The following is a 27,284-nucleotide window of genomic DNA, read 5'->3' as shown; positions in this document are numbered from 1 at the left end:
GCAGGGCTGAAGTAAGGTGCAGTGATGGAGCTCAAGCAAGTAGTCAACAGCATGGTGGAGAAAGAAAAAAGGAGAAGATCCTTGTGTAATGCTACCTTTGCAAACAATTGTGAGAAGGTTGAAGGTGCAAGGAAGCACATAAGCCAAAAAGTAAGGTAAAACAAAAACTGGCTGCTGACTGGGGAAAGTATTGATGATCAGGTTTCTTTGCTAGAAAGAGGTAAGAGAAATGGACAGAAACAAAAGAAGGAGTAATGAAATGGTGTTACAAAAAAAGGAAGCAAGATAAGATCAGTACCTAGAAGTGAAGGAATGCTGAGGTGAAACCAAGTAAATGCAAAAGATATTGATAGAAAGATGGAATGAAAAAAAAAAAAAAAAAAAAAAAAAAAAAAAGAGGTTAATATTAGTCCCTTGAGGAATGATTTGTATCACTTTATGTCTTTGAAAGGCACTTGCAGAGAGATAGAGAGATGATCCAACCTGATTAACTGTCTTGGAGTACAGGTCTTCGAGGACAAAGTTTGACCTAACTGATGAGATCTTTAAATTAAAAGCTGGAAAAGAAAACATGGAGAACTATATTACATAAGGGTGCATCGATTGCTTCAAGCAGACTGGTGTAGAAGTCTAGAATATATGGCTAAAGACCTAGGTTTGGGCAGTAAGAAACAACTGTAATGTTGGTCTTACCCCTACTAGAAACAAACAAAATGGATGAAGTTGAGAAGCTATCAGAGCGAAACAGAAATCATGACCCAAACAAAAGATCTGAAGGGTTAGAGCTGCCAAGAAAGAGGACTAAAGATGAATGTGCCTGAGTTGAGATGTACATTAAAGCTATGAGACAGTGCAAAGAAATCAGGAGAAAAATTGTGGATAGAATTGGATTGTGTTCAAATCACTTTCCTCATCTGTTGTAAAAATGTTATATTGGCAATACAATGGAGACTGACTTTAGATCTCCACTTTGTATCTGAGTATGGAGAAAATTCTTTATCATACTGAAAATATGTATGCTATCAGAAGTGACAACTGTGAGAATGTTTAACCCAAATACATACTGAAGAAGAGACACTCCTAATTACAACAGCTAAATTATTCCTAAGCTGGCAGCAGGTGCAGTCCCTCCTCACAGGGTCAGTGAAAGAAAAAATATGATTTGATTTTAGTGATGGTTTTGATAGGTGGAGAAGACTCTGAACAGACTTTGGAAGATGGTCATGGGAAATAAATCCAAAATCAGTTATAATGAGTTTATCCAGTTTTAATCCAGTAATAAGGTAAAACTAAGTAACTGGGCTTTTCCATCTCAGAAGCACTAACCTTAACTTATCTGCTTAAAAAAGAACACACATTTGCAGGGCTGGGATGACCTGAATCTAGAGAAAACTTGAGTTTGTTTAAATAAAAGTGAAAACCTGCCTGGAAATTGTACCTATAAGTTAAGGGTGAAAATGTTACAGGGCAGTGCTCTAGATATACCTGACTGGATGCTGCAGTCTGGAAAATATAATTTATATCAACCAATTTAAAAATATCATACTATTTATATAGGTAGGATGATATTTCCTGTTTTAAAGAGCAGGAAATAGCTGCTCTTGAAAACCACTATTTTAGCAGAAAAAAATTAAATGACTTCTAAAACTTATAAGATGTTGCTGGACAAATTCATACTAGACTTAATATGCAATTTTTAAAGTAATGATGATAATAATTACTATGAACAATATACTTGCACATGAAATTCATGTTTAGATGTATTATCAGCCGAAACTGTTTTCAATTAAATAAGGGTACAAGCACTCTTAAATTATTATTTTTAAACCGATTTTAAAGTATAAAGTAAAATGCAATTATAATTTACACAAAATCTTTCATTACTTTTTACAACATGCTCACAATTTTTATAAGATAAAATATATTTTATTTTACATGTTTTGAGAAATGGACTCATTAGTATACTCTAGTATCATGATACGAATGCTTTAAATGGAATCAGGTCAGAGAAACAAGGTAAATGTGAGGCTGTGGCTGCGCTAAACCCATACATTAAGGTTTTATGTTATTATTTTATATGACAACAATATTTGGAGCATGTTCATCGCTGACATTCATATATATTTATTGCTATTCCATGGCCCAGTTTTCTAAGTTGTCAATTTAATATAAATATTCCAAACAATAGCAAAATAAAATTATTTATAATGACTCCCAACAGTCCCATACAATTATTTTATGATTTGATTGTTTACTTAAAACATGACAATATTACCTTTATAGAGAGTCAATGGGAAAGCTCTTAAGCAGTGCAGAATAGTGTCATATAAGCAATGGATTCATATTTATTTCCCCTAGCTATAATGACACTCTACTAGGTCAGTAAAAAACTCTCAGGCTCTTTTCAGACAAACCTCTTCTCCAAGATGAGGAGCGAATCCCACAACTGAGTAAATATTTTATTTTCATATATCACCACCAGCACTGTAATACAAACTTTTCAAGGTAAATAGCTTCAGAAATTGTAATTGTGATATCCAAACGGCATGCCTTTCTTTTGAAGTCAGACTGTGCAGTGCCAAATCAAAAGTAAATAGTAAAACCTAAAGTGCTTTGGGTTTTTCTAGTCACTGCAATTTTGGTTTGACAGCCCTGGATAAGCAGAAACCAGAGGCAACATGAGGCTGCCTTCCCTTGGCGCAGAGCTCGCATACTGCAGCCCTAACAGAGATGCTAGCCTCTCCAGTACGAGTGTCACGCATTTGCCTACAAAAAGTTAGGTTTTGTGAAGCAGATGTTTGTCTGCCTAGAGCAGGACAGATGTTCACCCAGCAGTTATCTGCGCTGAAGGACTTTGGGATTAAATTAAACCCAGAACAAAAGTGATATTACATTTAGTGTTTAAAAAAAAAAAAAATTAAAAAAAACAAAATCCTCTTTCAGAATCAGAAGGAATAAAATTCTATTTTAAGTCACTAAAACTCATTTTTGGCACTTGCCTAAATGCCTTAATTTTCCAAGATGGTAGAACATCAAATTTTGGCCACTCTCTTTTTCTGCAACTTCTTTCCTGTACTTTTATCTCGGGTCACTGGGCGAGAGCCCAACTGCTGGCTGAAGACCTCCCAGCATCTGGACGAGCCATGCTGCAGCCCCAGGAACATCCACCTTGCACAGCGGACAGGGGACAGAGCAGAGGATGGTGCAGAAGTGGTGTCACAGGCAGTTTGTGCCCTGGCAGGTACGCCCTGACCCAGAAACGCTGGTGGTGAAATGAATTTTGAAGGAGGTGGGTTCTGAAAAGAGAAGTTAGTGTTTGTGGTTCCTGGCCAGCTTACGGGAAGTTCCTTGGTGTTGCAACATTGCAAGAGCAGAATCAGCCTGATTCTCAGAGACTCACCACAGGTAATGAAACAGAAAAACAGCCCAGCATGCAATGACTAAACCTTTAATTACCTCTCTGAATGATGGAGAGAGGCTAAAATCTGATAAACATGTTTAATTGCTGGCAATTACAAAAAAAAAAAAAAAAAAAAAAAAAAAAGGCAGTCTTTTTGAAATGCACCAGGTATTTTGCAATATCATTTCAACATTGTAATGACAACTATGCTACTCTTAGGAAGTGGATGATAGGAAATTTCTTGTGTTAAATTTAATGGAGTGGGATTAGGCTCAGTGTTGCAAGGAGTGGACACCTGCAGCAAAAACATGATTTGGGATTGGTGTGAGCCTCATGTTTGGAGGTGTTTATTTCATCCATCTCTTTTGGAAAGGATTTCTCTGTTTGTAAGCTGTTCTTCTCTGGAAATGACTGAGCGACACCATAGAATTATGGTTCATGTTTACAGTCAGAAGTCCCATCCATTTCAGTGGGATTTCTTATAGGTGAGTAAATCCCCATGGCTGTCATAGTGCTCCCCAAACTCTACAGCCCTCTGCTTAATGTCTTATGAGAGAATTCATGAAAGACTGTTACACAACAGTGGTTGTACCTGGTGATCTTGAAGGTCTTTTCCTACCTAGATGATTCTACTATTCTATGAAAACATTCTTTAGAGGTCATTGGAAAGACTTGAAAGAGGTTTACACTGATCTCTGTATTCAGTGATAGTAATAGTTATAAAAGTGGTGTTTCCTTTAAAATTGGAAAAAGCAGAAAAAATTATCCCTGAACTGATCTAAAACACACTGCCAAGCCATTGATTCAGTCTCCCTAAATTTTAATTGTTAATATAACCTACCAAAATGTAGCATGCCATCCAAAAGTGCACCTAATTTTACTGAGGCTGGACACAGTGGATTTAGAAGATGGTGGAAAAGTCCAGGGATTTCACAGGAGAGAGAAAGAAGCACCAGCTAGTGCTGTGACTTCAGGGTTTATTCTAGAGGAGAGGTTAGGGACTCAAGTTGTTCCATGCCTGATTATGTGAAAAATAAACTTAGTAATAGACACATAACTAGCCTGTCATAAGTGTTTTCCATATCCTCATGCTCAAGCATCATCTGAGAACCTCATCATCTTCTATATATTTAGTATTTCAATGAAGTGGGAAAGCATTGCTATCTCCAGATGAGGACAAGGGGGAAAAAGGTTCTCAGATGATGAATTTACAGACTGGGGAGGAGAGGTACAGAGAGACTAAGTTATTTACTGGAATCTGGAACAGAGGAAAGAAGTGAATCCAGGTGTTGCTGCTCTCTCCCTCTTCCCTTCCCTTGCAACTGTCACTCAGCTGGGAGGTGAATTTAGATCAAATTCACCTTCTGCAAAAATGTGACTTTTGGCCAGGCCAAGAGAATATCTTTGTGGTTCCCTCCTCAGATGAAGTCTCTCATTTATAAAAGGATGAGATCCTGCTCCCAGAGTCAATTAGTTAAAGCATCGCAGCTGGATCTAGATGGTTCTGCTGGTCTCTCAGACTCCTCATTTGGTTGTGAAGGTTGCCATCTCTTTAGAAAAATAGCTGGATGTTGGAGGCTGAAAATTATGGGGAAAGTGGTGTTGAAAGCTTGGCAGGAATGTCATTTGTCAGGTGTTACACTGGAGGGACTGCAAAGTCCCTGGCAAATAGGGGAAAGGGGATGTGGTTGATGAGGTGAATTCATTTTATGCATTTTGGTCTGGGACAAAATAAAGCTGGAAGCCTGAGTAGAATGGGGTTGAAGCCCTGCAGCAAGAGCTTGTTGCTGAGTATGTGTTGTGGCCAGGGCTGCACCTGCCTGGCTGTGGGAGCAGTTGGCTGAGGCAGCAGTGAGACACTTAGCATGAGGCTCTTACATCTCACTGGGATGTAAAAGCTGTTTTGCATGTTAGGCATCGTTATGTGATGCCGATAAAATGTCTGCATTAGCTTGTATTTTTATAAGCAAGAAAAAGCGTTTGTTAAATTTTGCACTTTGGGCCATCACTCCAAGCTCAATGCCTTTGTTTTCTGCTGATTAGATAATAATTTTTCATCCATACCTCAAATATACAAATCTGTGCAATGGGATGATGGAAACTAAGTCTCAGATGAGGACTCTTTCACAACCATCACACTATGTTAAAATTGCTTGGTCTTGAAACCTTGCTGTTTTTTTTTTTTTTTTTCTTCTTAGACTGAATGGTTACACCACATGCATCTCTTATCGCTTGACAACGAAGACAAGTGATTTTAACCACAGCACATTTGGATTTGCCTGCTTGTGTACAAGGAGAAGCTGTGAGTTTGGACTGATGTGAATTTCCAACTGGGAGGTCTATGCACCCCCACAGATAAACCTGTGTTCCTTTCCTGCAGGAAGGAGAAAAGCAGAAACCAGCAATGAGATTCTTGTTCTTTATTGTTTAAGAGTGTTCCTATCTACTTGCTTGATAAATTTTATTATTATTATTATTTATTTTGTTTTTATGGAAAGTGATTTTGTGGGGTATCTGAGTGCACTTTAAAGTCTTATTAGAAACATCAGCTAACAGTCAACCCATCAGTGTCCTTCCTTGACACAACACATGGGGCTGTTTCATTTATTCTGGGGCTACCCTTATGTGCCTGGTTTGTCAATGGGGTGTTTGCCACTGACTTTGATGAGAGAGGTACCACTATTCCTTCTTTTTCATCATATACATATGTGTTTAGTCACGTATATATACCAAAAACTGTCTCAGTTACAAACTCATGAGAGAAGTGATGAAAAGCAACCTCAAAATGCAGGATGATTTTCTGTTGTTGTTGTTTTTTAAGAAATTAAATTCTGTTTCTTTATTATTATTTTTAGTAGTTACCACCGATTAGTTCTAGAGTCTTTCTTTTTATATACAATAATAAATATTTACCTGACATCAACTGTGCCACACACTATACAGTAACCTATGCAATAGAAATATCAAATGCCTGGTATTTAACCACTGTAAACTCTATATCCATGAGACATTTTTATTTCTCTACATGTTGTGGAAGGTCTTGTATTTCTTTTAGAGCTATAATGGAAAGAACAGATTCACAGCTTTGGAATTCATTCTTTCTTGGTCTGAAACTGCCTGAATTTCATGACATTCAGACATGCAGAAAGTTCACCTTTTCTCCCCCAGGCATTGGAGAATGACGAATAACTGTGGTGGTGGTGGTGGGGAAATCACTTTTTACTGTTATTATTATTACCTGTCTTACCAGTAATGGTTTATATTAAATTCTGCTGCTTTTCTTAAGTTATTACTTGAGATTAAGGCTGTGAGGGGAAAAAATGTCTGAAAATATAGTTTATATAGAACCAAAAGCATTTAAATGAAAACCAAGTACTACCAATACTGGTCAAAGTAAACTTTTTACTGAGCTAGTAACAAATTAGTTTCCTTCCATGATGGTCCTGTATAATGAAAGTAAAACAATGTAAACAAAAGTCCTAGACTTATACATCTTTCTCCAAATGATGAGACAATAATGTTTTCTGCCTTTGAAACAGTCCAGCTCGCCAAACACACACCCTACAAACTGAGGTCACAAGGATGTGGATGGTTGGGTAGATTGGAGTCTTTACTATCCTCTGTTCTTGTTAAATTTTTCCTCTCAAAAAGATTTGAAAAGATTGTGACTAATTTTAGACTGATTGGTAGACTATTGCCTAGTAAATAGGCTATTTATAGTGGAAAAAAAAAATCTAATTTTTAAGGTGATTCATTTTTAAATAGCAAAATGATTAGGTCCATATGGTTAGGTGTTGCCACTAGGTTTCCAATAAATCAAATGAAAATGTACAGCTGTGTTCAGAAGTTATCATTAATACTGCAGTAATGGTAAAGAAGTCCTGTTATAGACAGAAACCTATTATGCTCTGCACTGTGCAAATATAGAACAAAGATTCAATTCCTGCCCTTAGCTGCTTCTAGTCTAAGGCAAGAAATAGCAGATAGTCTTACCAGACAGACAGGGAAGCACAAGGAAATAATTAGGTAAGAGTAGTGAGAGTAAAGAAAAAGTCATTATACTTGCTATCAAGTGTTTTCCTGTAGCTATCGCAGGAAAGGAGACATTTCTGGAGGCATTTGAGAGAGAACAATGAGGTGGGTTTGCTGATATTTATGAGAGCTTCTTCCATGCATGAAGGCTGGCATGGGAGGAAGGGCAAAGGTGCTCATCGGTAAACATTACAAATGGGTGATGACGGCAGGCATTGCTGGCTGATCAGCAGAGGGAGATGACATGTTGATAGCACAGAAAAAAAATGATAGGTGGAGTGTGGATAGGTCATGAAGGGCCTTTAGAGTGAAGATGAATAGTGTATGCTTGATGCAGTGCCAAGTTCATGGATGATTCACTGTTTTCGTTTTTGCAACTCTAAATTTCCACATTATTTTTATTTGATTAATGTTATTGAGTACTTTTGCCTTGTTTTCTCATAATAACAAAATTCCATTCATTTTACAAGGAATCTCTTCAATGTAATTGATGGATTCAGTGAGCTCAATGAAGCTGATGTCATGACATGTTGGTACATTTCTGTACTATCAGTTACAATAGCTCAGTGCACAGTAAAGGTCATTTAAATTACTTAATATTAATTGCTTGATTGTTGCCACATTAAAAGCATCAGGCAGGTTGTGGTACACTTGAGATAGGCAGTATTAATTGCTTGGAGAAAGTATTTTTAAAGCTATAGTTAAAGATTGAATACTACCCAATTATAACATCTGTTAGTTCAGTTGTTTGTATGGATGTGTCTAGCTTTTTATCTTGTGATTGCACGTAATAATTTCTTTTTATGCCTTTCTAAGAACTTAAGTTTGGTGTGGAGAAACCAATCCTGAGATGCATTTGCAGTAATAATGAAGATATTGGAGAAAACACTGGATATGCTTTGTCAGTGTCATGTTGGCTGTACACCTCCCTTCTCTGAGGAGGTGTGGGCAGACATCCACATGATAACAGAATGATCTTTATTTGTCCCACACAGTGCTTGAGAGTGTTCAAAGTAGCTAGACCTATTATGTATGTATAACTTTACAAGATAACAGCCCTTCCAAATTCTTTGGTAATCCTTTTTTGTAACCAGATTTGTCTCTGGGCTATCTATATATCTAGCTCCTCAAGCGATGAATCTTTGGTCAAAACATCTCATTTGTACCCAACAATAAAACATCCAAGGATATCAGTTTGATCATGTAGGATATCCACACTTGTATAAGCAGCAGGCAACATTCATAAAACAAAATTTTTAAAAACGGCTAACTTCCCTTTAAAAAAAAAGGGGGAGCTTTGTCTTCCTAGGGCAGTCTTTTAACTATCCTACTTCTGCTCCAATTGCTGACAAAGTCAAAGAAAATGTTAAATGTCATCATCTGTGTAGGATGAAGCCTGTAATCCTGAATGAAAACTTATGCAAATCTTGGTGAGAATGTGCTTGCCAGCATTTTCATTGCACTTGCTTTGTTCAGGGCACTGCAATCAGCTGAAATTCATCCACAAACCCTGTTTATTAGAAGAATGGGAAAAAGATGTTTGTGAAGAGAAGTTGGATAGTGAGCCATTGAAGTGCTATATCCTTACATGTCTATTACATGAAAAATCTTCATGTCATTTATTCTTGTCAAAACTGCCTGTAGACCTTTAGCTGTATAGATCATGGACAGCTAAATCCTACTTCCCTTCACATCCACAACATATGCCTTGTAGCAATGGAAATTAGGGACACTGCATTTGGAAAATCCATGAGAGAGAAATGACAGGATCATGGTGTCTGGAAACTGGAATGAAAAATTGTGCAGGAGAAAGAATCCTCTCTATTTCAGGAATATGGATGGATGAAGAATCAAAGCAAGCATCCCCACAGCACCTCTCAAGCCAATGGTTTGTCTTCAGCTTCTGTAAGTTGGTAGAATGACACTGATTTACCTAGACCTAGGGTAGAGCCTTTAGAAAAAGTGAATTCATACCCTTCCATTGAGTACTAGAAATAAAAAACAGGAAAGGCATCCAACTTTAAAAATTTTAAATGGCATACATTTTCTTCACTTCGGACTTCCATACTGCTCCAGAAGCAGAGAATATCCTACAATATATGTTTTTGAAATATTGCAAGACCAGAATCTTTTTTTTAATTATTATTGTTATTTTATTTATTTTTATTTGCTTTTAGAGGGGCTTATATATAATCCCTTTTAAATTACTGTGCCTATGGAAGCTTCCATGATAAGGCACTTTATAAATTAGACTGTATTGTATTGTATTGAAGGTGGAAATGTGAAGGTATATTGGCTAGATGATATCTTGTAATTAGAGTTTGGTTTCACCATTTAAGTGGATGTGTTGACTGCTTTTCATTCTGGAAGTACTGCTCTCTGCTTAATGTACATCCCTGAGTAAATCTGTACATCTTGAAACTCCATGTGTTTATAGGCAAGGTTTCTAGTATGCAGTATTTTATTTTATTTGTCTGTCTTTATTTTTAGGCAAAAGAAGGCTGAATGTTAAATGAAATGCAAGATTTTAAGAAACAGGGGCCTGAAGTTAGTTTTTCAAATACATGTGTAGAGCCCTATACAAAAGAGCTGGGCAACATCTTTACATACTATCAGACAACATCTTTACAAACAACATCTTTAAATACTATCTGCTCAACACCAGAGAACTGGTACACTTTGTTGCTAAAATATGCACAAAGATGACCAACACTGGCAACCAAATGGTCTATCTGCATTAAAGCGATTGCTTCCAGTTCAAGTTCTGTCCAATGCAAGACATTTTGACACCTTTCTATAAGATTTCAGTGTAATTATATATTTTGCATATAACAGGCCAGGGCCAGTTTTAAATATCTGACCAGTCTCTGCTGTGTCTTTATAAGAGACAGCTAGAGATCAGCAGCAGTATGAAGGAAGGAAGAATACTTACTAAAGAATGAAAAATAGTAGAGGATTTTGAAGGCCACAGATGTCCATTCTCATGCAAAGTGGAACCAGTTTTGAAATTGGGTTAACTTAATAGGCTGTGAATTATACAAGCTCTTTAAGTTAATCTGATTTCATAGCCACCTTAGCGTATCCACACTTAACTGTCTGAGGACCAGAGCACAAGTCCTTTGAAGTGTCAGATGAGGTGGATATTGCTGCACATTTCTATGCCATCAGAGGATGTTGCTGGTGGGATCTGCTACTGAAAGGTATTTGAACCTCAAACTATGACATGAATAGGTTGGTGCAGAAAACGTCATTGCCAGCACTCGTTTGCTTGGAGTGATGACAAATGATTATGCTGTTTCTTTCCATTGTGTGCACAGTTCTCTGATGTTATTCCATCTTCTTTGCTATATCACAAAGATCATTCAATTTCTGATTGAAGTCCCTGGCATCTTACTTCCAATGCCCTGCGGCATTAACACATTGCATGATTCTGTTTCAACATCCTTTGCTTCTTGGCAGAAATTTCCTTCTATATTCCAAGCCTAGACAGTGCATGAAAGGATTTCTGAGCTTTTATACAACAATCTTGGCTGCTTTTTTTTTTTTTTTTTTTTTTTTTTCTCAAGGTAGTGACTAACTAGTCTATCTCCCCATTAGCTGTAATGAAGACATGAATTACACTGGGAGGTTACATGAAGGTAAATGTCCCTGTGGGATTCAGCACAAATGTTGCCAGAAGTTAAGCTTTTGGTAACAGGTTTTCTTGATAAATGAAAAATATAACATCTCAGATTTGTTTTATCCCAAATCAGTTGCAAAAAATAGATACGTGTATGTGCATATATATATATATAGGAATGTATAAATAACCCCCCCTCCCCTCGACCCCCCATGGACTTTTTTGATTGAACTTTTCATCAAAGGCAATATTACTTCTTAAAATAAATATTATTGTGAAATGGAATTTTCATTGGAAAAACTGGTTCTTCAAACCTTTTCTTACCTGTCTGGGGCAGAATAACAACAGCCTGATTCTCTCCTTGAAACTGCTTGGAAGACATTTTATACAAGTGCATCCAAAAAGATTGTGTTATGAACACACTCTATGTCCAGTTTCTCTGTCAGGAAAGGCTAATAAATTTACAAGTGCTCAAAAATCTCCCAAATAACCACTTCTGTCTTCCCCAGCCTAGTGCAGAGCACATTAGATAATGAAAGTAAACAGAAAATGCACACACCAATATTTCCTGTAGCACATAACTGCATCCTCACCTAAATGCTAATCACAAGCTGATACTTGCCTGCATAAATCTAATCAGTTCCTTTCAGAATTGCATGAGGAGTGATTCCTTTCATCCGCATGGGAAAACATCCAAATTGAGTATCACATTTGTGTCCTTTAATAGCGCTGTTTTCTCTGAAATATACAGGAACAGGCTCTCTACTTCTCACAAGTGTCCTGATAGCAATACGCTCACGCTCATTTTAATTTCCCAGGCATCCAGCTCTGAGGGCAAGAGGGTTTCTAAGTGCCTAGACATATATCCTGCCAGGTTCTGAGCAATTCAAGTAGAAGAAGGTGTTTTGTCACTATATGTGATTGGGCTGCGTGTTGACGTTAGGTGTGATTAGATACAGAAGCAGAACTCTTGGCTGATACAGACTGGCGTGGCTCCTACCAGAAAGAATAATTCTGGTGTGCTGAATGCAGGCTCTGTAATACAGCCGTGTTGATTGCTTGGGGATTACTTCTAAAGCAGGAAAGGTAGAGACAAGCAGACTTAGCTGGGCTTTAGGTGTGATCAGAGGTTTTGTTAAACTTCTGCTCCCTGCTCGCTGAGCCCTTCCCCGTGAGGGAATTGTCTGGCACATCCCTGGGCTATGAGGACACACTTCTGCCAGGCCAGCCCTTGGAGGGAGCCGTTGTCACCTTGGGGAATGCAGGCACAGTGTGGAAAAGGTGCAAGCTTACAACCCATGGGTTGTATAACTGATGCAGGTCTCAGCACAAGTGCGTACCCTGCTGTAGACACCTGAAATTTTGAGGCTGAAAAGAAAAATATCTGTAGATTTTAGGAAGAGCAACTCAGTTGCTGAACTCCTTTGATCTCAAGATATCTCCAAGTTTCAGGAAGCAAACTGCCTTCAGTGCCTTTGTTTGCCCAAGCCCAACAATGGACCATGCTCCCTTCCTGTGTCTGGCTTTGGGTTTCTGCATTGGTTCCTCAAAACAGGAGAAAAGCACGGGCTCGGAGAGGAGGTTGCTGTGCAAAAACGTTGGCACGCTCAGATATCACGGCTGTGGAAGCCATAAAGGGACTACAGAAAACAATGGGGGGCGTTTTGTTGGTGTTGTGATTTTATATCAAATGTTATTCAGCATTATTTCACCTCCTTCAGGTAGATAACAATACAGCTAACAATTTTACATTAGTCCCAGGAGGAAATTTAGTAGAAAATTAAAACCAAAATAAAATAAGAAAGTGCTCTGTGCATCTTTTGTTACACAGTTTTAAAAGTTGTGTGGATTGGCTGCAGCACATTTTTTCTTGTCAAACTCCCAAAAAAGCAATTATGCAAGTCCTCATTACAAATGAGTCACCAGTGTTGTTTTGTTTTATGAAATGAAAACGTTTTAGCACTGAATTGCCTCTGAGAGTGCAAAAGAGCATACATAAAATGCAAGCTGCTTCTGCTTTACCCCTTCATGACTCAAAAGTGGTTAAGTACAGTACAGATAATAAACACCATTTTTAGTTTTAGAAGAAAAATAAGGTCAAGTCTTATTCATGAGAAACTAAGATGGTGTTCTTGAACAAGCTTTAATAAAGCACTGAAGGCAAGATAAAACTTAACAGAAAAACTGTTTTACTTAATATTTACCAGATAATGTTATTCCCTGTGTCTTTAAAGCTAATGTGTCTTAAATCTAAACTCCAACTTTCTGCTCTAGGAGAACTTGGAAGAGGTCATGTTTTGAGCATATGTGTAAAACAGCATTCCATAATTGATTTATTAACATATGAGGTCATATTTATGATTTTCTTTTTGAAATATATGAAAGAGAGCTATAACTATATAATCCTGCATGATCTATTCAACAAAAATCTGCTTCAAAAGTCCAAGAAAATAGTGAAAGAGAGAAAAATAGGCAAGGAAGCCAGTACTGCGTATTTTGTAATGTTTAAAGGTTATTCTCCAAAGGACAAATTAATCTAATTTGTATTTGGTAAAGATCATGTTGGATGTTTTATTTGCATTCTTTCATGTCTCAGGAGAGGTGCTGCTAAATAAGCCCAAATGGGATAAAAAGTATATTTCTATTTAAGTGCAAACACTGCAGTTTTCGGCTACAATGTCCTAGCCAATGTGGGGTTCTGAAACACTACCTTAAGAAAAGTTGAGATGCCCAGGATCTTTGCAGACTGTTTTTTTTTTTTTTTTTCTTTCTTTTTTTTTCTTCTTTTTTTTCTTCATCTCTGAAGTCTTTTTTTTCTGCATATAATTTCTGAAATGTGAAGCACATGCTGGGTTCTTCTGTAGCACAGGTTCCTCTTCAGCAGCCCCTACTCACTCTCTATCAAAGTCAAAATTCCCTTTGAAGTCCTGCATTTTGCCCGAGTCCTGCGTGCTGCAGAGCCAGTGCCTCTTCCACCACATCTTCTGCAGGGCAGGCTCTGCTGTGGCATTTGTACACTGGGCCCAGCCATACTGGGGATTCACCCATGGGCTGCTCTTGTCCTGACAATGTCTAATTGCCACTAAATGCACAATTTGATCTACCAGGTGGTCCTATGTGATCCTGGCTTCTTTGTCTGGCTACAATTTAGTGGTTGTTTCTAGGTTGAGGTCTGAAGGCACACTTGGGTCCTCCCAAGACATGACCTCTAAGACCACATGAACTCCCACCAGTCATTTACACGTGTTTTCCCAAGGCTCCACGGGATCAGATCTTCTGTTTGATTATGGTTTGATGTGACAGGAAAACAATGAATTTAATGTTTTTGGTTTTGGTTTGATTTTATTTATTTATTTTTTAAACAATGAGCTTAGCACATGATTATTTTAACAGCAGGATTCTTTGAAATCATTCAAATATCAAACAGTAGCAATCGTATTAGAGAACACAGCAATGTCCTGGCAGACTCTGTCTCCTACACTTAGCAGACCCTGTGTATCCAAAATTAATCCGAGTATACCCCCCTGTACTCCAGGAAGGACAGATGTAGTGAAGTCTGATGGTCATAACTCAACCTGCCTTCTTGTCATCTGCTCCAACAACGACATCTCGCTCACCTGCTCAGAATTTTTCATACCTTCTATTCGAGACCATTTTCTTCATAAGGTGGCATGGGGTGACAGACCTGATGGTGTCCCAGGGGTAGTCCTCCAAGAGAGTGACAAGTGTCTCCCTTGGGCAGAGCTGCTGTCTGGAATGCTATTTAATAGGCTTATCTTGGGCAAGTTTAGGCATGAGTCAAACACGTAATATGAACCAGAGTTTGTAATTTCATACAAACAACCTCCTCTCAGTTACAATCTACTCTCAAAGGCTGCTGATGGGTTGAGCTCAATAAAGCAAAAGAGAAGAAAGGACAATGCTAAATGAAGAAGAAAAACTGATTTTCTCTGAAATTGTTTCAATAAAAATTCTGAAATCTGATGAAAGATGTTCTGTCAGCTGTACAATTTTTTAGGAACAAGTTGTGAATTTTTTGTGTTTTATTTCCTTTTAAAAATATTATTTTTTATTAGTTTATTATTATTTTTCTTAGTTTGATTACTTCTGATCTATTTACTAGCCAAAGTAAAGATTTTCTCTCACAAAACTCATTTCAAGTATGGGAATATCTATCTGTGAGAGCTAAATTTCTGAGAGCTTAGTTGACGGTAGAATTTTCTATTGTGAAAACTATTAATACAAATCATAACTGTGCTTCTATGTAGAGATATTTTATGGCTTAATTTCAAAACTTAGCTGTTTCCAAAAGAGTCCTTTTATACTTAATTATCTTACCATTTCTGGAAAATATTCTGTTGGTGTTGTGAGCACAGTTTTGTGTTGGCTCCCATGGAGAATATTGTGCTATTTTAAGACACTTGTGTGTGCTTCAGCTCATACCTGCCTACACTCCTACATACTTTCCTACCTTTTCTTTTTTTTTCTATTTATCTTCTAGGAGGCTGTGATTCACTGCTCAAATTAACCATAGCTTGAGAACAGAGGAGAATAATATGTATATAGCTATGTGTTTCACATTGTGCATTGTAAAATGAGCTCTGAAGACCTTAATTGTCAATTCCCCTAAGAAAACTTTTAACCAGAGAAACCCATAGACCTGGGATGAGAGAGATGGTGAAATAAATTGTTCCTAAAACCTCAAAGGAGGGAGAAAGGACAAGAATAGAGAGAAAGCCCCCAGGGGCCCGTGGATGAGACTGCGGATGCTGCAGCCCAAAAGCCCACCCTGGTGACGGAGCCCTCCCGAAAAACCACACCTGGAGCTGGGTGATGGGGATGCAGGAACAGATCAGGGTGGCTGTGAATGTGAGTGCTGCACACTTGTGGCAAATGACAAAGATAAATCTTACCCAGAGCTTTACAGTTGTTCCTAAGATCATACAGTAATCATGGATATCCTCTTTGAAGAAAAAATGCTTGTTTTTTAAAGCTGTTTGCTGGCCTCTGGCAAAACATTGCTACAGGAAAAAGATCCTGACAGACAGATGAAAAAGATTTCAAGTTGTGTTATACTGTAATTATCCTCCTGGAGTTAGGCATTCATATAATTTTGGTATGACAGCATGCTAGATACCTCCCCCACCCCTCCCCTTTCCCCATGATTTTGGTAATTCTTATCAAGAAAATAGCCTTGGAATATTTATACCCTATCCCCAGCCTTTTATTTTTAATCATTGATGGAATTAATCGTTAATGCATTAGAATGGAAATAAGATTTCTGTGAGATCTCATACTCTTGAAAATTCTTTAAATGTCCAGAAATTCCTATGAGAAAGAACCATGTAAGTGTGTGTGCCCTGGTTTCTTTCTACACCTGATGGTCCTTGTTTGTTGGTTCAATGGCTAACCCATGTCCTGTAGCAGCCTGGCTCTGCAGCAGGTGTAGGAGTACTTTGGAGACTGGAAACTGCAGTAGCTGGAGCCACTGTGAGCTTTCAGTGTGATGCAGAATGGGATGATTTATTCTTGAGAGAGAAAACATAAAAAGCAAGTGACCTAAAATCAATATGTTTGAAAGGCACGTTCAGCGGTGCTTTTACCAACTTGTATAATACAAAAAACAAGGTGTTCAATGATACTTAAAGGCAATAAACGGAGATGTTAATCAGATGAGGAAGGAAATGGTCTTAAAATTTTGCATAACTGCTCAAAACTGGTTAGAAAAAAAATGAATTTGTTGTTTCTGTGGGGAGAAATACCATTTTGTCATATCTGAAATATATTTGCATATATTTTGAGGAAGATTTCTGAGCTAAAGAGGGCAAGAGACTGACTGATCTGCACTCACAATGTTGTAGTACCAATTCATTCATCCTGGGTAGTCTCTTCCACCTGAGATGCCTGTTTCATTAGGAATTTTTGTCTCCTTTCTTTATTCTGCAGTTCCTTCGTAAGTTTTATTTTCATTTTGAATAGGAAAAAAATCTATCTTTGAAAATTCAGATTTCCAGATGAAACTGAATTGCTGCTTTCTAGTTCTTACTATTCATTATGCAAGCTTCTCTTCATGATTCTGTAAATTTTTTCTTGATATCTAATATTGGGAAAGGTGCTGGAAATGATTCCACATCCAATTTAGTGTGGCAGTTCTTGCATGTTTTATTCTGTTTAAGAAACCTTCAGCCAATTATCAAATACAAAATAGTCTCTTTTTTTCTTTCTTTCTTTCTTTTTTTTTTTTTTTTTTTTTTTTTTTTCTAGTCTAATTGTCTGAAAGATTATTTTAATTGGCACTAAAATAATTGAGACTGTGCATATTACAAGTTTAATGTCAAGGACAGACTATATCATTCTCTAATTTGCAAAGCTATACTATGATAAACTGTTCAGAACAATCCCAGCAGTATTGTATCTTCAGAAACATGGGAGGTTCACGCAAATCTCCTGTAACATTTCCATAATGATGGTAACAAAACCATTGTGGTTTCACAGGAGTATAGAGAAGGTTATGATTGTTATGGTGTGGAGCACGAATGTCAGAAATGTGAAAAATATTTCATCTCTCTGTCTTGTGGCTGTGGTTTGCCAAAGATTGAGGTGGGATTACACAACTTCTGTGATATGACCCAACCAAAATACTGTCTGTGTGTGTTACAGGGCTTGTTTCACCAACAGTGGTGCAGGGTATTGAGGGGCTTGACTGCTCTTTGCAGTTTGCAGAAGTGTTTTCCCAGTCACAGGTGATGCAGGTGATGGAAAATCAGAAGCGAGAAGGCTAAATCCTGTGCTGTCCTCCTGGGCTGCACGGGATTTTAAACAATTCTCTGGAAATAGTTTGGATATTTGTTTGTCTGTTTGTTCATTCTCCTTATCTTACAAAGTTACTGAATGCTAATGAGATGTCTTGCTATTTATAGAAAATAAAACATATGGGAAAAGGATTATGTCTGTCACACACTGCCAAGCTGATTTTATAGAGCGACAGCTCTACAGGGAAAGTTTCACTTCCAGTTCTCCCGGGAAGCCAATCTGAGACCGAGAGCCAGAAAGCCTGGGTTGCACTCCCCACATCTGCAAGGCATTTAACCCCCAGTTCCTCCTCTTCATCTTCCATGTAATTGGTTTAATCACACTTCCCTGCCTCACTCTGGGTGCTGCAGGGTTAATTAATGTGCAGAAAGTCCTTAAGATTCTCGGATGTAAGTTTTCTTTTTGATGTTTTCATGGTGGTTTTAGAAAGGAACATTCATACCAAGGTAAAGCCTTAAGGTTTGCTAAGTGGAAGATCGCCTCTGCTACAACAACTTCTGTTGACATGGGTCTGGGGTGAGCAGCATCACCCATCAATAGGTCAGTTTGGACCTATTCCTATTTCAGTAGGAATGGGTGCTTTTCATAGGGTAGTAGACCCTTTTCATCTGCTGTGAGTAATCTGGGCCTTCTTCTCTGATGCCCCACATTGGAAGTCCTGTGCCTCTGAGCTGAAGCTGGTGAAACAGGGCTGCAGACACTTGGAGTACACAGCTGTGTAGGAACAGAGAAAAGTGTGACATTGGGGAAGCAAAGACGCAGCAGTGGAGATGACGGCAGTGAGGTTGATTGCAGTGTGGTTGATCTTCATGGAAGGTGAGAGGGCCACGAGCAGGTAGCCTGCAGAAATGACACTGTCAGTCCAAGCAGAGACAAATCCTCAGCACTTGTGATGTAGAGGCTTTGTTTGTATGGCAAAGCATCAAACTGGAGAGTTTTGAGAGCAAACTGAAGTTTAAGATAGAGTGGCCCAGATCTACCTGTCTGCAATGCTCCAGAGTGCCTGGCGAGCAGTGCTCACATTTGGTTGACTCAAGATGTTCAGAGGTAGTTCATAAGTAAAAGACTTGTCACTGAGATTTGTGTTATCCATGAATTCCCTGGAAGATCTGGCCTGCAGTGTATCAATGGTCTTTCTCCTGACATTTTCAGGTCATTCTCCTGCCTTTTCTCCTCCCTCCTTCACCTCCCTACTCCCTCCACCATCTCCTAGATAGCAAGGAACTGGAAAAGAAGCTGCAGCTGAAGTTGTGTGGATAAGTTCTGTAGGAATGAAAAATATGTGTGTGTGTAAGTCTAGGAGATGCTTATTTGGGTCTGTCTTGAAATTTACAGTGCTAAAGAATTTGACATTGGAGTAATAAAATCTGTAATAATTGCAGAAAGAAATTCACTCCAAGGCAGAGGAAAAGAGGAGCTTTACTATCATATGTAACAGTCACTACATTTGAACTTTTACTTTTGCCTGTGTCTTGTAGCCAAAGCCTGATCTCCTGAGCAAAACTAGTGTACTGGGTCTGGCTGGAATGTCAACTTTTCCTGCAGCAGCCCATACAGTGCTGTGCTCTGCACTTATAGCTGGAACAGCAGTGGTATCACACCAGTGTTGTGTCTACTGCTGAGCAGTGCTGGCACAGCATCGGGCCTCTCTCCATCCCTCCTAGGGGGTGGGCAAAAAGCGAGAAGAGAAACATCACCAGGGCAGCTGACCTAAACCAACCAAAGGGATATTCCATACCATATAATGTCACACTCAGCAGTAAAAGGTGGAAACAGGAAGAAGAAGGGAGGGGTGGGCTCTCGTTGGGAAAACGTCGGTCCTCCTCCCAAACACCAGCTACGTGCTTTGAGGCCCTGCTTCAACGACGTGGTCAAGCATCACTCATTTGTGGGAAGTAGAGAGTAATTTCTTTCCTCTGCACTTCCACATAGCTTTCATTTGTTTTATTTGTTTGTTTTCCTCCCTTTCTTTTCTTTCCTCCTCCCTTTTCCCTCTTTTCCCTTTCCTTTTTTTTTTTTCCCTTTAGTTGATTTGTTTAGTTCATGATAATCTTTCTTTAATTATTATTATTATTATTATTTCCCTTTAATTAAATTATCCTTCTCTCAACTCATGAGTTGTTCTTTGCTTTACTTCTTCCTCTCCTCATCTAAGGAGGGGGAGTGAGAGAGTGATTGTGGTGTTTAGCTGCCCAGCATGGTAAAACCACCACAACTAGAAGAAACATATTTTGCACAGGGGATCTCTGCAGACACAGGAATTCTCTCGCCAGGCCCTGCCATGGCTCTGGCTACAATTTTCAATGAGAAGCAACAATTGCTCCTCCTGTGCTCTCTGTAGAGAGAGGATTTTCTCCACCAGATCTGCCATGCACCCACCTGCTCCTTTGTGGTTTATTTATTTTCAGGGAAGGTGCATTCCCTCGTCATCAGTGCTGAGTGCTGCCTGGAGAGATTTCCTAGCCCTACAGACAGCCTGCTCTCCAGTCCCCCTCCTTCCTTTGCCCAATCATTAACATAAATCATAACCTAGCAGATGAAAAGAAATTTCCATTCTTTGTGATCTCTTGCCAGAGTTCTCCCAGTTTTTCTCAGTTTGGGAAAACAAATGTGCTTTGCAACATGTCCTGGGGGTTGACAAACCAGGGCTGTTTCAGACCAACAAGGGAGATGAATTCTGAGCACGAGGTCCTGCTGTGGGGCCTCCACCGAGTGCCCATGGACCACATGCCTGGGCTGACACAGACACAGGTGGGGGGCATGCAGGGAAGCCTTTTCTCCACCTCTCCATGGGCCACCATTAGCTACCAGCTGGCCCCATGGGTGTCCACAATGTCACAGACCTGGGGATGAGGTGAGGAAAGGTGGAACAAGAGTAGGGCAGGGGCTGCCTCTGGGGTTGGGGGCTCCTGCTTTGCCAGGTGGGAAATTCACTCTAGTGCAAATTGAATGGGGTCTTTAGGCTCTTTTTTTTTCTTTCTTTCAGACAAGCATTTTTTTTCCACATCATCAGTAGTTGTGACTGCCCATAGGGAAGCAGACCAGGCTGTTGATGGTTTTAGTTGTGATCTAAGCAAGATGTGATTCCAAGTGCAGTAATTTCTTGGAGGGAAGGGTGGCTTTCTAAGACAGTTTTAGACAAAGAAAATATTTACAACAATCCCGTGAGAAATGAAATCACTTCTAAAATGCTGTCAGAAGATAATAAAAAGTCTAGTTACTCTGATAAAAATGAACAGCTTAAATAAGATTTGCAATATTAATGAACCTCTCCCTCCTCAGCATACCTCCTCTCTTAGTTGTGTTGAAAGTTCATTGTGAGAATTTGTTTGCTGTAGTATTTCTGCCATGGTGGGACAGTGCTCTAGTACAGCTTCCTAGTAAATATCCTAGCTGAAATTAGTACTGTAGGGATACTCCAAGATTACCAGTTCAAACAAGTGAAGAAGTGAACCTGGTAAATTTGACTTTGGTGCAATCAAATGGTCACATCTCAGGGTCACTAAAGGCAGATAATATCCAAGAAGCTGGACTCAGCCCTTCAGAATAGCATACTTTTAATAGGTTGGTTCAAGTCCATATGGTCTTGTTTTATTATTCCTAGCTGCCAACTATATTGAATTTTGAGGTGGATTTTTGAAATGGATATGGCTTCCAAATTTATTTTACTCAGGACTTCAACTTTGCTGTTTGATATTTTATCTTTATTTGAAATTTTTATTAGGAAAATGCATGTCATGTGACTTGGTTTTATTTGCTTTGCCAAGCAGCCCCCTTTCAGGACAGGAGGTATGGAGAGGAGTGCCTTAGTAAAGCTCTGTATTAGAGTTTTCCCAATTTATTAACTGAGAGAGCCTGGCTTCAAGAAAATGATGCCAGATCTTGTCCACCTAATGCATGCCTTGATTTGAACAGGTTTCATTAAATTCCCTGGCTCTCTACTCTGCGAGATTTTTTTAAATATAATTTTATTTTATTTTATTTTCACATGGTGGCATAATACACTGGCTACATAATTTCTTACATCTGCTGTCACCATGAAAACCAGAATATTTCAGATGAAGGGGAGCCTCACAGAAGACCTATTGAGATCATTTTAACCAGCATTACTTCATAGCTAAATTCGTGATTTAAAGGAAGATTAATGTTGTGCATTGTTTGTTCACTTGAAATCTTTACTGTCTAATGTCTCTTCCAACCCAGCTGAGACTGTTACAGAAGCAGCTGATTTCTGCCTCCATGGGGAAGAGCCATGCATGTAATTGAGAGTGTTATACATAGGATCAGGTTTCTGGTAAAATTCTTGTCATTTTAATTTGATCTGCCATGATAGGGCTCGTAGCCTGATTGGCATCTCTGAATAACTCTGTAATATGAATAATAATTATAAAAACTCAGACAAAGAGTAGTATTCAAGAATGTTTGCTGAAAAATGGTTCTTTCTGAGCCTGTCAATTCATCTGCAAGAATTCCTTGGAAAAGTAAACACCAAGGGCATGTGAACACAGTCAGAAAATATCATTTAAGGATTCAGATGAGTATTTGTAGGAAGTATGTTACAATTTCATTCAGCTTTACAAACAGGATTACATGAGTAATCTTCAAGTAATATAAGGATAAATGATTTTGGAAAGAGCCCCCAATGGTTTAGGTATCAGCAGGCTTTCACTTGCTAGCAGGCATGCATGTGCTTCTGGCCCACCTCTCTTGCAGTGTACAAAACACAAGGAAAATCCCAGTCTTTCTCTAGGCCCAAATTTGCTATAATCCTGATGAATATGCATTTTGTTTATACTCCAGAATGTGCTCAGATGCAAGTTTAGATTTTTTTTTTTTTTTCTAAGTTGAAACAGTTATTTTAAAATATCTTCCCCTATACATACACATGTATGCATTTTTTACCCCTAGCAGAATCTCATCTTTCCAAATTGTCCCCAATATTAAGCTGCTGCTTAAAACTCTGTTCCTCATTTTGGGCCATAAAACTGTGGGTACCAAAGGGGTGGACATTGTAGCTGGTGAGTTCTTTAGATTATGTTGTCTTCCTGTGGAGTTAAGGGTTTGCAGCCTCTCTCAGATGAGGACCTGGTACTGTTCCTCCTGCAATTTGTCCTGTGATTCCTGTTGAAGGCAGCGGGATTGCAGTTTTTGCCAAGTAATTTTAAGGATTTGGAGATACATAAATGGAAATGGATGCATCAAAATATTACAAAATCTCAGATATTTACTTCTAAAAAACTATTTCAACCATTTTGTCTACACAAACTATCTATCTATCTATCTATCAGCTTGGATTCAGGTAGTTAAAGTTTCATAGGACTATCATAATGAACAGGGCAAAGATAACATTCTTCTGTCTTGTTATAAGGTACACAGATAATTTAGTAGACAACTAAAAAGACACGAGGTCTTGAAACTGCAGGAATTAAAGCTGTGTAAAGATGTAGCTAAGTCTATTTACATATCTAATTCCTGAATAATATAAACAGAATTTTATCAAAAATAGTATTTTAAAATGATTTTTAAATTGGTTTTTAACCAGTTCTTTCAGAAGATGTCAGATTAATTGAAAATACTCTTTGAAAATTAAAATGTACTTCTCAACACTCCTTCTTTACATGTGTATCTCTAAGACTTGGGTTCAATAATATATTCAGTTTTTGAGGCTCTTACACAGGTCTGCAAAATAGTTTGTTTAATAAAACGTGAGGTAAAAGTTAGTCCATTTCTGGAAGAGCTTTTAGCATATGCACCTGCTCTCTACACACACACACACAAAAAATAAATCTAAATTTTAATTAGTGATTTGGCATGGTCTGCTCTTCTTAACTAGCAGTGTCTTTTATTTCTTCATTTGATTGCCTCCTCACCCTCAGGGTACAACAGAAAATGACTCATTTTCATATAAGGTAGAGGAGTTTAGTGAATATATGACCTACAGATTTTCCTAATTTTTTTATAATATAATGTACTTTGATGCATTTCAAAGATAATCTGCCTGATGCTTTGCATATTCCTACTTAATTACAGTATATCTCAAGATGATTTACTACAGTCAGATAAGTCTGAAATAGTCTTGCTACAGAGGCCATGCAATACCACAGGCAGCTGAACAATTAGCCACACAGTTCATAGGGAAAATTATGTGTATTTGGAAGCAGGGAGCGTTGGCATGGGAAGAGTTACAAATAAAAAAGGAATATATGGCCTCATCTAACATTCACTGATGAGGTCTTTCTGACAGTTTCAGTGTATTTTGGCTAAAACCCAAATACTATTTAAGCACAGTCTCACTTCCAGCCTAGCAAAGTAATGGGTGATGAGCAGAGAACACTGAAAAAATATTCTGAAGAAATTTCTGAGTTTATTGATTTCCTTTTCCAGTTTTATATCATAAAATTCTGGTAAAACTTAGATCTATTTTGAGGCCAGAAGAGTCTGGAATAATATTTTGGCACTTTTTTGACTATGCTTTAGTGTTCCAGTGACTCTCTCTACATAAAATTAGCCTGGAATGAAGTGATCAGTACATGAGAGAATTTCAAAGCTGTAGTAACAGATCCAGACTTTTAAGGCCAAATGAGGACTGCAAGACCATCAATACTGACCTTCTGCGTAACACAGGCTGTAGACAACTGGAGATAAATATGCACCTTCTCAGCCTTTCCTTATGGGCACATCGGCCCAAGCAGGTGGAGAGTTCCTGTGTGCACAAAGAGCTACCCCTGAGCCATCAGACAGTCCCAGCGTCCCCATGCCAAGACATGCAGCTGTGTCCATTCCCAGACGTTGGAAGGAAGCCCTAAGATATTAAGTCATTATTGGGGTAGAAAAACTTTGCTAGAATTTAGGATTCCCTTGACTTAGATAATGGGCCATAGTTAACTTCTTATGATTTATTTTTATTTTACCTAATGGAGTTGTGGAGACTGGACTATCACAACCTGTTTATTTTTGGAATATTTTACTCTCTCTAGGAATTTGCTTATTTCCACCTTTCCAATCAAGTGTTAGCCTGGCAAAAAAAGAAAAAAATATACATATATAATAATAATAAAAAAAAAATCTGTAAAACTTGCTGCACATCTGCAAATATCAAATGTCCATGAACAGGCAAAAGACTTTCTCTACTCACTTTTTTGTCAGATGGTTTCATTTAGAACTCACAGGGTCAGAAGTCACAGCATGACCTCATCAAATTAGACTCAACTGAGAGAGGTGTTTAGCACAACAAAAAGGAAGTAATCTGAAGGACATTAAATGCAAATGAGACTGCCATGTGCAAACTTCAAAAACACCTGATCCAAATGAACAGTGTTGACGGGGGTCGAAGGGGTGAGAAAGAAGGTTTCATATTTTGGTTGCCTTTTTTAAAGGACTATCAGCAATATTACATCCTGTAGGGTTGGCTGAAAATCTCATAGGCATGTGAATATTTAAACTTTCAAATACCCATTTTTATTTTTGCCAGGTGGGAATATGTCACTATTTACTGGCAGGGGTTTGGTTGACTTGTAGATCAGACCTGGTAGCAACCCATTCTCTTTTAGAGAATTTGTTACTAAACGGGTATTTTTAGAGTACATTTTTTTTTTCCTACATGGGTCTCATTTTTGCCCCCAAAAAAGTACTACTAATAATAATTTTGAGTGCTTAACTGAAGATTTACAAGGAAGCTTCATTGCTGATGGTTCTTTTTATAGAGAAGAAAAAACTCGTTAGAAAGTTTGCACATTTTCCCTTCAGGACATTAATCCATGCCCCCATTGGCTGAGATGTCTTTCAGCCATGAAGGCAATGGGGCAGTGAAGGTCTTGTTATAATGGAACAAGGCTATTTCCAGATAATGTGAGTCAGATTGACTTCAGGGATTGATCTGCTTTCCAGATGTTGGATATAGTCAAGTGGAGCAGGGAAACAGAGATGGCAGCTAAGTATAAGGAGACTCTTAGAATAAGCAAGAAGTCAGAAGTGCTCTTTGCATGAATAGTGTTGGGGTTTTCAATACTGTGTGTGTCAGGGATAAAGCTGAGAAACAAGTAATTGTTTCTGAGAGACATGGGAATGTCAAAGTGTATTGAGAAATGAGTCAAAATAAGACCAAAATAGGACTAAAAGAAATACTTTTTTCTGTTTGTCCGTTCAAGTGCAAAAGACTGGAAAGTGGTCAAAATGGCTGGTGAACAAGAAAAGAAAACAATAAGAAAAACAAAAAACACAACACATTTGCTCATAGAATTCTAGGACAAAATAACACAAAGAACACAAGAAATAAAGTGTGACTCAAAGAAGTTTTCATATTATAAAAGCTGATAACAACCCCGAAGCCTACATCTAATCCAAAGTCTACAGAAGTCAGTGTAAGCTCTGTAAGATTTAAGTAAGAGATTGTTGTTGATTCTTTCTGTGTACCTCTGCTCAGATGGGTTTGTCTACACCCTGACTTCCACGAGATCAAAATTAGTTGCCTAAACAAGTACCCAAGCTCTGAGCATACCAATGTATTGTAAGATACAAGGAGTTTGCACATCCTATGCACATCAATTGTAAGATACAAAGAGTTTGTATGAATGGTCTTTGAGATAGACAAATAAAGAACGATGCATGAGATCTTTGTGAGCTCTTGCCAAGCAGACTGAGAGATTGTCCACTGAGAATGTTTTTTATTCAGTGATAAGCATACTACATGACACAGATTAGTGCTTTCTTGAGTCTCTTCCCATCCTCAGTGTTCCCCTTTTGTAGCTGGTGGGGTTGCAAACGCAGTCTTCTGCTCCTTTTGGGGAACATGCAGAGCAAACCCTGCTGGAAGAAGAAACGAGGCTGAAAGCCTTCCTCACACAGCCTGTGGAAGGTGCTGCTTTTATTTTCTCCAGCATGGAGTGGTTTTTCAAGACACAACTGAGCCTTCTGAGAGGGTACAGCTCATGGGAACAAGACCAGCCCCACGATCAGGTGTCATTTTCTTAACCCGGCCAGTGGGTCTTATCTCAGAATCAGGCCAGCTGGCAGCAAGCTGAAGGCAATTGCTGGCGGTACAAGCAGTCAGGGGAGGTAGCAGGAGATCTGTACAGTCAAGCCTATACACCAAGGGTGTGGGGGCTCACATCTGGCTGCAAGATGCTTTGAACAGTTTGTTGGACAAAGGCGCTTGGTCAAAAGAGGTCAGGGCAGGTTCAGTTGTACTGCCAAGGGTGAAAACTATAGTGAAAGTCAATAAAAGGCTCTCATGGCTTCTAGTTTACCCAAATAAGGAGAGAGAAGAATTGTTAACACAGGGTTTTCCCTTACCTTTTCAAGGTCATAGGAAGGTTAGCGCAGCTTCAAATTGCTGCATAAGCTTGAAAGGAAGAATGACAAAATGTGGATTAGGAAAATACATGGTCTCATTTTTAAAAGGTTGTTCTGCTGAAATGGTGG

At 38.5% G+C, this 27,284-nt stretch overlaps 1 long non-coding RNA gene across 1 annotated transcript; it reads right to left on the bottom strand.

The window, feature by feature from the left end:
• Positions 1–22,863: 22,863 nt before the first annotated feature.
• Positions 22,864–25,085, bottom strand: LOC311439880. The gene is made up of 3 exons (XR_014695054.1): positions 25,000–25,085; positions 24,473–24,567; positions 22,864–22,985 (listed from the first exon to the last, which is right to left on the bottom strand). It is a non-coding gene; the product is annotated as an uncharacterized lncRNA (long non-coding RNA).
• Between the last annotated feature and the right edge of the window lie 2,199 nt (positions 25,086–27,284).

This window comes from Aythya ferina, assembly GCF_964211825.1.
Source record: "Aythya ferina genome assembly, chromosome: 7".
Classification (NCBI taxonomy): Eukaryota; Metazoa; Chordata; class Aves; order Anseriformes; family Anatidae; genus Aythya; species Aythya ferina.
This window is presented reverse-complemented; position numbering and strand designations above follow the sequence as displayed.